Below are 12,883 nucleotides of genomic sequence, written 5' to 3' on the forward strand. Positions count from 1 at the left end.
GTCCCAACCACTGGACCACCAGGGAATTCCTGAAGATATATATATATATATATATATATATATATATATCTGCTAATCCCAGACTCCTAATTTATCCCTCCCCCATCCCCTTTCCTCTTTGTTAACCATAAATTTGTTTTCTATGTCTGTGAGTCTGTTACTGTTTTGTAAATAAGTTCATTTATATCATATTTTAGATTTCACATGTAAGTGATATCACATGGTATTTGCCTTTCTCTGTCTGACTTCCTTCACTTAGTATGATAAGCTCTAGGTCCATCCATGTTGCTGTAAATGGCATTATTTCACTCCTTTTTATGGCTGAGTAATATTCCATTGTATATATATACCACATTTTCTTTATCCATTCATCTGTCAATGGATATTTAACTTGTTTCCATGTCTTGGCTATTGTAAATAGTGCTGCATGAACATTGGGGTGCATGTATCTTTTTTTCTTTTTTGGATGCATTGGGTCTTCATTGCTGCACGTGGGCTTTCTCTAGCTGCAGCGAGCGAGGGCTATTCTGAGTTGTGGTGCACGGGCTTCTCATTGAAGTGGCTTCTCTTGTTGCGGAGCATGGGCTCTAGGTGTGTGGGCTTCAGTAGTTGTGGCGTGTGGGCTCAGTAGTTGCGGCATGCGGGCTCTAGGGCACATGGGCTTCAGTAGTTGTGGCATGTGGGCTCAGTAGTTGTGGCTCACAGGCTCTAGAGTGCAGGCTGAGTAGTTGTGGTGCATGGGCTTAGTTGCTCCATGGCATGTGGAATCTTCCTGGACCGGGGATCAAACCCATGTCCCCTACATTAGCAGGCAGATTCTTAACCACTGCACCACCAGGGAAGTCCTGTATCTTTTTGAATTAGAGTTTTCTCCAGATATATGCCCAGGAGTGGTATTGCTGAATCATATGGTAACTCTATTTTTAATTTTTAAAGGAACCTCCATACTGTTTTCCATACTGGCTGCACCAATTTACATTCCCACCAACAGTGTTGGAGGGTTCCCTTTTCTCCACACCCTCTCCAGTATATATTATTTGTAGACTTTTTAATGATGGCCATTTTGACTGGTGTGAGGTGATACCTCATTGTAGTTTTGATTTGCATTTCTCTAATAATTAGCAACATTGAGCATCTTTTCATATGCCTATTGGCCATCTGTATGTCTTCTTTGGAGAAATGTCTATTTAGGTCTTCTGCTCATTTTTTGATCAGTTTTTTTTTTGTTGTTGTTATTGAGTTGTATGAGCTGTTTGTATATTTTGGAAATTAAGCCTTTGCTGGTTGCATTGAAACCATGCAACTCAGATTGCGACTTGAACCCAGACGGTTTTTTCTGGTTGCAAAAAAATAAAGTGATGGTTACAGAAAGTAATGAAAAGTTTGTGGAAAGTGGACTGTGAGAAAAGTGTTTTGTGCACGGTCAGGATTGACTAAGTTTAGAATAAATTTAATTGAATAAATGAATTTTAAAAGTAAGCTGGTGCAAGACTTGAATGTGGCTTTTCTCTCTTTTAAGAGGACAGGTTTTCTTTTTCTTTTTTTTTAAAAATAAATTTGCTTATTTATTTATTTATTTTTGGCTGTGTTGGGTCTTCATTGCTGTGTGTGAGCTTTCTCTAGTTGTGGCAAGCAACGGCTGCTCTTGGATGCGGTGCACAGGCTTCTCATTGTGGTGGCTTCTCTTTGTTGTGGAGCACGGGCTCTAGGGACGCAGGCTTCAGTAGTTGTGGCACACGGGCTCAGTAGTTGTGGCTTGTGGGCTCTAGAGCACAGGCTCAGTAGTTGGGGCGCACGGACTTAGTTGCTCCACGGCATGTGGGATCTTCCTGGACCAGGGATCGAACCCGTGTCCCCTGCATTGGCAGGCAGATACCACTGCACCACCAGCAAAGTCCCAAGAGGACAGGTTTTCTTAAAATGTTGAACTGCCTTTGATAACAGATATTAAGTTTCTTTACCTTTTAAATGATCTGTGTTGTATTTGTCTTTGAAATCTTTTATTGTCACTTTGATTACAGAATAAGTATTGTCTCACAGTGACCTATGATCTTATTTTACCAAGTGTTTTAAAACTTTTTGACAAACTTCCCAAATATCAAATTTTCATTAAAGTTCTTTTGATTTCCAGCTAATTCTGGGATTCTGTAGAGGGCCCCTGAAGTATCTCAAAGAGAAATATTTAACTAGGGTTATTTGGTATGTTAAGTGAAATGCAATCATTCGTAATTCTGGTTATTGTAACCAACTTTCTTTACCGATTACACTGTAATCAGATGTTTAACCATGCCTTTTAATTCTTTTGTCATTTATAGATAGTTATTTTTGTACTCTGATGCTGTTCCAAAACGTGCTTCATCATCAAGGAGATTCATAGAAAGGCTATGGAAGCAGTTACAACAGTTTCACATCAAGATGATAACTATGTGAGGATTCCAGCCCATACTGACTTAAAACAAGTAGCTGTCTTGCCCCTGGGACTCCTAGATCAGGCATCCAGAGATGTTTTTACTCCCTGACAGGTAGGGTCGACACCCCTACTCAGCCTCGAAGCAGTTACAGAAGATGGACCATTGCCCCTCTGCTTCCCGTAAGGATATGGGAGTAAAATCTCTGAGAGGAGAATGAAACAGGAGGGAAGGGGGCAGGGCACAATATTTAAAAGAATGATATAGCCCAAGGACACAACATAAACTGATTAGAACCAGATAGGTCCAAGATGGCTTCCACTAGACCTTGAACCTCATTTTCTGCTCACTGTAACACACCAGCAAGCTAAATGACACACCCACAGGTGACATGACAGTTCCAAGGCCGACCATAAAGGTCAAAAAGTGGGCGGTGGCCCTATTTCTGGAAATCCCCACCCCTTCCCCAAAATAGCTGGAATACTCTTCCCACTCATTAGCCTATGAAATTACACACCCTTATAAAAACTGATAACCCCATACCCTGGTGCTGCTCTCGCCTTCTCAGATGACCCACATTCTGTGGAGTGTGTTTCTCTCTAAATAAATCCACTTCTTACCTACTTTGTCTCTCACTGAATTCTTTCTGTGGTGAGACATCAAGAACCTGAGCTTCATTATGTCCTGAGACCAGGTGTGTGATCTCAGTTAAAAAAACGTGGGTTCAAGTCCCAGTCGGGGTTTTGGCTGGGTTCGAGTCCTGGCATGTGTGTTCAAGCCCCAATCTGAGTTGCACAGTTTCAGCATCATTTGCAAATATTTTCTCCCAGTCCCTAGGTTATGTTTTTGTTTTGTTCATGGTTTCCTTTGCTGTGTAAAAGTGTATAAGTTTGATTAGGCCTCATTTGTTTATTTTTGCTTTTGTTTCTATTGCCTTGGGAGACTGACCTAAGAAAACATTGCTATGATTTATGTCAGAGGATCTTTTGCCTGTGTTCTTCTAGGAGTCTTATGGTGTCATGTCTTATATTTAAGCCTTTAAGCCATTTTGAGTTCATTTTTGTATATCGTGTGAGGGAGTGTTCTGACTTCACTGATTTACATGCAGCTTAGACAAAGATTTTAAATCACTAGCATAAATATGCTCAAAGAACTAAAGGAAACCATATCTAAAGAACTAAAGGGAAGTATAATAACAATGTCTCACCAAATAGAGAATATCAACAAAAAGATAGAAGGTAAAAAAAAAACAAATTCAGGAGTTAAAACAGTTGAATATGATAAAAGTAAATAAAAACTAAAAAATAATAGAATATGAAAATAATATAAAGAAAATAAATATGAAATAACTGAAATGAAAATTCACTAGAGGGGCTCAACAGCAGTTCCCCATATCCTTTGTACCACAGGATAATACTGAAACAAAAGGGTCCAGATGGCTGCAACACAAGTGGTGGAACATCCTGTTGCTGAGGAGCTGATTTCATGCTGCAGGTAAGCATTTTTATACCCTGCAGCTGTACCCTAAGGGTCAGACAGAAATCCTCATATCTCCTCAGAATTTGGGAGGTGATAAGAATCTCTCATGACAGCTTCCCATGAAAATAAAAAAGTGAGTGGGAAATGGCCTTGTAGCAGTTCTTCACAAGCTTCCCATGCTCTCATGTTCTGGGAGGATCACAAGGCTTCTGCCAAGACCTAGATAGATCAGCTGTGGTTAAGCATTACCTACAGGAACTATGAGGATCTATGCAAGGTCAAGGCACCAGCATGAAGCAGTTTCCCTGTATTACCAAGATAGACCATTTTCTGGGCCATAAAATTAATCTCAGTAAATGCAAAAGGATTCAGGTTATACAAATTGTTTTCTCTGGCCACAACGGAACTGAATTAGAAATTAATAACAGGAAGATCTCTGGAAAATCTCCAAATATTTGGAAACTAAGTAACACACTTCAAAATAATTCATGGATCAAAGAAGTCAGAATGGAAATTAGAAAACATTTTGAACTGAATGAAAATGAAAACTCAACATATTAGTATTTGTCAATGCCACTAAAGCAGTATTCAGGGGTGAATTTATTGCATTAAATGCCTGCCTATATTAGAAAAGAAGAAAGAACTAAATAAGAAAGGTTTAAAATCTATTATCTCAGCTTCCACCATAAGAAACTAGAAAAAGAAGAGCAAAGTAAACCTAAGGTAAGCAGAAGAAAGGAAATAATAAAGATCAAAGTGGAAATCAATGAAAATAGAAAACAGAAAAACAATGGAGAAAATCAGTGAAATCAAAAGCGGTTGACTGAGATCAACAAAACTGATAAATGTGAAGACTTACAAGAAAAAAAAAAGGGAGAAGACACAACTTACCAATATCAGAAATGAGAGGTGACATCAGTACAGATTCTACAGATACTAAAACAGTTAAAGGAATATTATAAACAACTTTATGCCAATAAATTCCACAACTTCATTGAAATGTACAAATTCCTTGAAAGACACAAATTACCAGAGCTCACTCAAGAAGACACAGATAGTTGCCAGGGGTTGGGGAGAGGAAAGAATGGGGAGTAATTGTTTGATGGGTACAGAATTTCAATTTTGCAAGATGAAAAGGTCTGGAGATGGATGGTGATGATGGTTATACAACAGTGTGAATATATTTAATGCCACTTAACTGTACACTTTAAAATGGTTAAGATGGTTGCAGGGGACACGGGTTCATGCCCCGGTCTGGGAAGATCCCACATGCCGCGGAGCGGCTGGGCCCGTGAGCCATGGCCGCTGAGCCTGCACGTCCGGAGCCTGTGCTCCGCAATGGGAGAGGCCACAACAGTGAGAGGCCCGCGTACCGCAAAAAAATAAAAATAAAAATAATAGTGGGGGATTTTAACACCTCATTTACACCAATGGACAGATCATCCAAAATGAAAATAAATAAGGAAACAGAAGCTTTAAATGACACAATAGACCAGATAGATTTAATTGATATTTATAGTACATTCCATCCAAAAACAGCAGATTACACTTTCTTCTCAAGTGCTCACGGAACATCCTCCAGGATAGATCACATCTTGGGTCACAAATCAAGCCTCAGTAAATTTAAGAAAATTGAAATCATATCAAGCATCTTTTCTGACCACAACCCTATGAGATTAGAAATGAATTACAGGGAAAAAAACGTAAAAAACAGAAACACATGGAGGCTAAACAATACGTTACTAAATAACCAAGAGATCGCTGAAGAAATCAAAGAGGAAATAGAAAAATACCTAGAGACAAATGACAATGAAAACACAACAATCCAAAACCTACGGGATGCAGCAAAAGCAGTTCTAAGAGGGAAGTTTATAGCTATACAAGCCTACCTCAAGAAACAAGAAAAATCTCAAACAATCTAACCTTACAACTAAAGGAACTGGAGAAAGAAGAACAAACAAAACCCAAAGTTAGGTGCTTCCCTGGTGGCGTACTGGTTGAGAGTCCGCCTGCCGATGCAGGGGACACGGGTTCGTGCCCCGGTCCGGGAAGATCCCACATGCCGCGGAGTGGCTGGGCCCATGAGCCATGGTCGCTAAGCCTGCGCGTCTGAAGCCTCTGCTCCGCAACAGGAGAGGCCACAACAGTGAGAGGCCTGCGTACTGCAAAAAAAAAAAAACCACCAAAAAACCCCACCAAAGTTAGCAGAAGGAAAGAAATCATAAAGATCAGAGCAGAAATAAATGAAATAGAACCAAAGAAAACAGTAGCAAAGATCAGTAAAACTAAAAGCTGGTTCTTTGAGAAGATAAACTAAATTGATAAACCATTAGCGAGACTCATCAAGAAAAAGAGGGAGAGGACTCAAATCAATAAAATTAGAAATGAAAAAGGGGAAGTTACAACAGACACCGCAGAAATACAAAGCATCCTAAGAGACTACTACAAGCAACTCTATGCCAATAAAATCGAGTACATGGAAGAAATGGACAAATTCTTAGAAAGGTATAACCTTCCAAGACTAAATCAGGAAGAAATATAAAATACGAGCAGCCTAATCACAAGTAATGAAATTGAAACTGTGATTAAAAATCTTCCAATGAACAAAAGTCCAGGACCAGATGGCTTCACAGGTGAATTCTATCAAACATTTAGAGAAGAGCTAATAACTATCCTTCTCAAACTCTTCCAAAAAAGTGCAGAGGAAGGAACACTCCCAAACTCATTCTATGAGGCCACCATCACCCTGATACCAAAACCAGGCAAAGATACTACAAAAAAAGAAAATTACAGAACAATATCACTGATGAATATAGATGCAAAAGTCCTTAACAAAATACTAGCAAACAGAATCCAACAACACATTAAAAGGATCATACACCATGATCAAGTGGGATTTATCCCAGGGATCCAAGGATTCTTCAGTATACACAAATCAATCAATGTGATACACCATATTAACAAATTGAAGAATAAAACCATATGATCATCTCCATAGATGCAGAAAAAGCTTTTGACAAAATTCAACACCTATTTATGAGAAAAACTCTCCAGAAAGTGGGCATAGAGGGAACCTAACTAAACATAATAAAGGCCGTACACGAAAAACCCACAGCAAACATCATTCTCAATGGTGAAAAACTGAAAGCATTTCCTCTAAGATCAGGAACAAGACAAGGATGTCAACTCTCACCACTATTTTTCAACATAGTTTTGGAAGTCCTAGCCACGGCAGTCAGCGAAGAAAAGGAAATAAAAGGCATACAAACTGGAAAAGAAGAAGTAAAACTGTCACTGTTTGCAGATGACATGATGCTATACATAGAGAATCCTAAAAATGCCACTAGAAAACTACTAGAGCTAATCAATGAATTTGGTAAAGTTGCAGGATACAAAATTAATGCACAGAAATCTCTTGCATTCCTATACACTAATGATGCAAAATCTGAAAGAGAAATTATGGAAACACTCCCATTTACCACTGCACCAAAAAGAATAAAATACCTAGGAATAAACCTACCTAGGGAGACAAAAGACCTGTATACAGAAAAGTATAAGTCACTGATGAAAGAAATTAAAGATGATACCAACAGATGGAGAGATACACCATGTTCTTGGATTAGAAGAATCAATATTGTGAAAATGACTATACTACCCAAAGCAATCTACAAACTCTATACAATCCCTATCAAACTACCAATGGCATTTTTTACGGAACTAGAACAAAAAATCTTAAAATTTCTATGGAGACACAAAAGACTCTGAAGAGCCAAAGCAGTCTTGAGCGAAAAAAAGGAGCTGGAGGAATCAGACTCCCTGACTTCAGACTATACTACAAAGCTACAGTAATCAAGACAACATGGTACTGGCACAAAAACAGAAACATAGATCAATGGAACAAGATAGAAAGCCCAGAGATAAACCCACGCACCTATGGTCAACTAATCTATGACAAAGTAGGCAAGGATATACAATGGAGAAAGACAGTCTCTTCAATAAGTGGTGTGGGGAAAACTGGACAGCTACATGTAAAAGAATGAAATTAGAACACTCCCTAACACCGAACACAAAAATCAACTCAAAATGGATTCTAGACCTAAGTGTAAGATGGGACACTATGAAATTCTTAGAGGAAAACATAGGAAGAACACTCTTTGACATAAATCACAGCAAGACCTTTTTTGATCCACCTCCTAGAGTAATGGAAATAAAAACAAAAATAAACAAATGGGACCTAATGAAACTTAAAAGCTTTTGCACAGCAAAGGAAACCATAAACAAGACCAAAAGACAACCCTCAGAATGGGAGAAATATTTGCAAATGAAGCAACTGACAAAGGATTAATCTCCAAAATATATAAACAGCTCATGCAGCTCAATATTAAAGAAACAAACAACCCAGTCCAAAAATGGGCAGAAGACCTAAATAGACATTTCTCCAAAGAAGACATACAGATGGCCAAGAAGCATATGAAAAGCTGCTCAACATCACTGATTATTAGAGAAATGCAAATCAGAACTACAATGAGGTATCACCTCACACCAGTTAGAATGGGCATCATCAGAAAATCTACAAACAACAAATGCTGGAGAGGGTGTGGAGAAAAGGGAACCCTCTTGCACTGTCGTTGGGAATGTAAATTGATGCAGCCACTATGGAGAACAGTATGGAGCTTCCTTAAAAAACTAAAAATAGAATTACCATATGATCCAGCAATCCCACTCCTGGGCATATACCCAGAGAAAACCATAATTCAAAAAGACACATGCACCCCAATGTTCATTGCAGCACTATTTACAATAGCCAGGTCATGGAAGCGACCTAAATGCCCATCGACAGATGAATGGATAAAGAAGAAGTGGTACATATACACAATGGAATATTACTCAGCCATAAAAAGGAACGAAATTGAGTCATATGTTGAAACGTGGATGGATCTAGAGACTGTCATACAGAGTGAAGTCAGAAAGAGCAAAACAAATATCGTGTATTAACGGATGTATGTGGAACCTAGAAAAATGGTATGGATGAACTGGTTTGCAGGGCAGAAGTTGAGACACAGATGTAGAGAACAAACGTATGGACACCAAGGGGGGAAAGCCGCGGGGGGGGATGGTGGTGTGCTGAATTGGGCGATTTGAATTGATATGTATACAGTGATGTGTATAAAATTGATGACTAATAAGGACCTGCTGTATAAAAAAATAAAATTCAAAAAATAATATGTACAATAATATCAAGAAATATTAAATACTTAGGGATAAATCTGACAAGACATTTATCCTTTTTTTCTTCAGTACAAAAACTGCTGAGACAAATTAAAGACATGTATAAATGGACCTTTTTCATGGGCTGGAAGGCTAAATATTATTAACATGTTAATTCTTCCCAAATTGATCTATAGGTTTGATCCAATCCCAGTAGGCTCTTTTGTAGTAGAAATTGACAAAAAGATTCTAAAATTCATATAGAAATGTAAAAGACCTAGAATAGCCGAAGCAACTCTGCAAAAGAATAACAAAGTTGCAGGGCTAATCCTACCTGATTTCAAGAATCATTATAGGACTCCCTTGGTGGTGCAGTGGTTAAGAATCCACCTGCCAATGCAGGAGACACAGGTTCAAGCCCTGGTCCAGGAAGATCCCACATGCCACAGAGCAATTAAGTCCGTGCACCACAACTACTGAGCCTGCGCTCTAGAGCACACGAGCCACAGCTACTGAGCCCGCAGGCCTAGAGCCTGTGCTTCGCAACAAGGGAAGCCACCACAATGAGAAGCCCGTGCACCGCAGTGAAGAGTAGCCCCTGCTCTCCGCAACTAGAGAAAGCCTGCGCACAGCAACGAAGACCCAACGCAGCTGAAAATAAATTAAATTAAAAAAAAGAATCATTATAAAGCTATAGTTATCAATACAGCATGATACTGGCATACAGATAGATAAATATACCAATAGAACAAAACAGAGTCCAGAAATCAATCCAAAAATATGTGGACAACTGATCTTGTTCTTTCCTTTGTGGTGGATAACTGATTTTTGAAAAAGCGGAAAGCAATGCAGTGGAGGAAGGGTAGTCTTTTCAACAAATGGTGCTGGAACAGTTGGATATCCATACCCAAAAGAATGAGCCTGGATCCATACCTCCCACCACACACAAAAATTAATTCAACATGGATTAAAGACCTAAACATATAATCTAGAACTATAAAACTTCTAGAAAACCTTTGTGATCTTGGATTAGGTGAAGATTTCTTAGATATGACATCAAAAGGACAATCCAGAAAGAACAAATTGATAAATTTGACTTCATCAAAATTGAACATTTCTGCTTTTCAAAAGACATTAAGAGAATGAAAAGACAAGCCAGAGACTGGGAGAAAATACTTGCAAAGCATATATCTGATAAAGTATCTGTATCTAGAATATATAAGAACTGCTTTTTGGGCTTCCCTGGTGGTGCAGTGATTGAGAGTCTGCCTGCCGGTGCAGGGGACACGGGTTCGTGCCCCAGTCCGGGAAGATCCCACATACCGCAGAGCGGCTGGGCCCGTGAGCCATGGCCGCTGAGCCTGCGCGTCCGGAGCCTGTGCTCCGCAACGGGAGAGGCCACAACAGTGAGAGGCCCACGTACCGCAAAATAATAATAATAATAAAAAAATAAAAAATAAGAACTGCTTTTTGAAAACAGTTTATTAATAGGATATGGCAGGGCTTCCCTGGTGGCGCAGTGGTTGAGAGTCCGCCTGCCGATGCAGGGGACGCGGGTTTGTGCCCCGGTCCAGGAAGATCCCACATGCCGCGGAGCGGCTGGGCCCGTGAGCCATGGCCGCTGAGCCTGCGCGTCCGGAGCCTGTGCTCCGCAAGGGGAGAGGCTACAACAGTGAGAGGCCCGCGTATGGCAAAAAACTAAAAAAAAAATTAAAAAAAAAAAAAATAGGATATGGCAAAGACAAAAGGGGTGGTGTATCTCTAATTTTCATAAAGATTCTTAAAGCGCTTTTTTAAAAGAATCAGCTTTATTTTTTAGAGCAGTTTTAGATTCATAGCAAAACTGAGTAGAAAATACACCCCTGCCCCTACCTCCATGCACATCTTCCCCCACTATTGACATCTCGCACCACGGTGGTACATTTATTACAATCAATGAACCTACATTTATTGACAATAGTACATCATTGTCACCAAAAGTCCCTAGTTTACATTAGGGTTCACACTTTGTGTTGCATATTCTGTGGGTTTTCACAAATGTGTGGCACATATCGACCATTAAAGTAGCATACAAAGTAGTTTCATTGCCGTAAAATCCTCTGTGCTCTGCCTATTCATCCCTCCCTTACTCTCTAACTCCTGGCAACCACTTTTTACTGTCACCATAGTATTGACCTTTGCAGAATGTCATATTGGAAACATTCAGTATGTAGCGTTTTCAGATTGATTTCTTTCACTTAGTAATATGCATTTAAGTTTCCTTTCATGGCTATATAGCTCATTTCTTTTTAGCACTGAATAATATTCTATTGTCTGGATGTACTACAGTTCCTTTATCCATTCACCTACTGTAGGACAATTGTGGTTGCTTCCAAGTTTTGGCACTTATGAATAAAGCTGCTATAAATATCCATGTGCACGTTTTTGTGTGGATATGTTTTCAGCTCCTTTGGGTAAACATCAAGGAGTGTGATTGCTGGATCATATGGTAAGAGTATGTTTAGTTTTTTAAGAAATGGCCAGATGGTCTTCCAGAGTGGCTGTACCATTTTGCATTCCTACCAGTAATGAATGAAAGTTCCTGTTGTTCCACATCCTCACCAGTATTTGGTATTGTCAGTGAGTTGGATGTTTGCCATTCTCATAGGTGTGTAGTGGTAGCTCATTGTTGTTTTTTTTTATTGTTGTTTTTAATTTGCAATTCCCCAAGGACTTAAAGCACTTTTGAAGACAAGGATGGGATGAGGTTATAAGGAAAATCAGTACTACCAAAAGATTAGTGAGCAACGTTGTGGCATTTAGTCCTCTTTTGAGATGCTGTGGGGAAACAGGATACATTTAGTGCTTCTCCTCTTTAGCTGGTGGTGTCTGTTTTCAGACAATAACTCTTCCAGAGAAGTGGTTAAAGATGGGGGTGGGGTGGGGTGGGGTGTGGAAGTGCTGAGGATTCCTCCGAGGCCTGGGAAGGAAGTTGCTTCCCAAGTTTGAGGCAATGCCTCAAAGTACCCCACTGGCACTGACAGAGAAGTAAGCCTTCCAGGAAGTTCCAGCAGCCCCACTGGGCAGCCAGTGGGAGAGTCAGTTCCTGACAGTGGAAATCAGCCAGACTGACCAAAGCACTTGACGGGCAGCTGTATTTAATGTGGCTGTGGGGGTGGGGGTGGCATCAACAGGCAGTCTCTGGCAGTGGCTGCATGGAGATTTATGATTGTCACCTCAGTCAGAACATTGCATGTGGCCCTCAAAGCACCATAGTACCTCTCGGACCTGACCTCCTACATCCCCTCTCCCTCATTTACTCCCCTGCAGCCACACTGGCCTCACTATTCCTCAAACACACCAGCAATGGTGCCACCACAGGGCCTTTGCACTTTCTGTTTCCTGACTCAGACCACTCTCCAGATAGCTGCATGACTCTCCCTCACTTCTTCATATATTTTCTCAAATGTCACCTTTGTAGTAAAGCCTTCCCTGGCCATCCTATGAATATTGCCCACTCTGGATCCCCTTTACCCTGCTGTACTTTCTCCCCGCTCCCCCCCACCCAGCCCCATGGCTGTTAGCATCTTCTAACATACTGGATCATTTACTTCTTATGCTTATTGCCTCAGCCCCACTGGAATGTCAGCTCCACAAGGGCAAGGATCTTTGTTTTGTTTATGGTGTTTTTTAAATCTTCAGTAGCTAGAATCATGTCTGGCCTAGAATGGAGACTCAATACTTGTTGAATGAATGATTTACCCTTTACTGTATCCCTAGCATGCAGAATAGTATCTGGCATACAGTAG

The sequence above is a fragment of the Phocoena sinus genome, chromosome X, assembly GCF_008692025.1.
Source record: "Phocoena sinus isolate mPhoSin1 chromosome X, mPhoSin1.pri, whole genome shotgun sequence".
Classification (NCBI taxonomy): Eukaryota; Metazoa; Chordata; class Mammalia; order Artiodactyla; family Phocoenidae; genus Phocoena; species Phocoena sinus.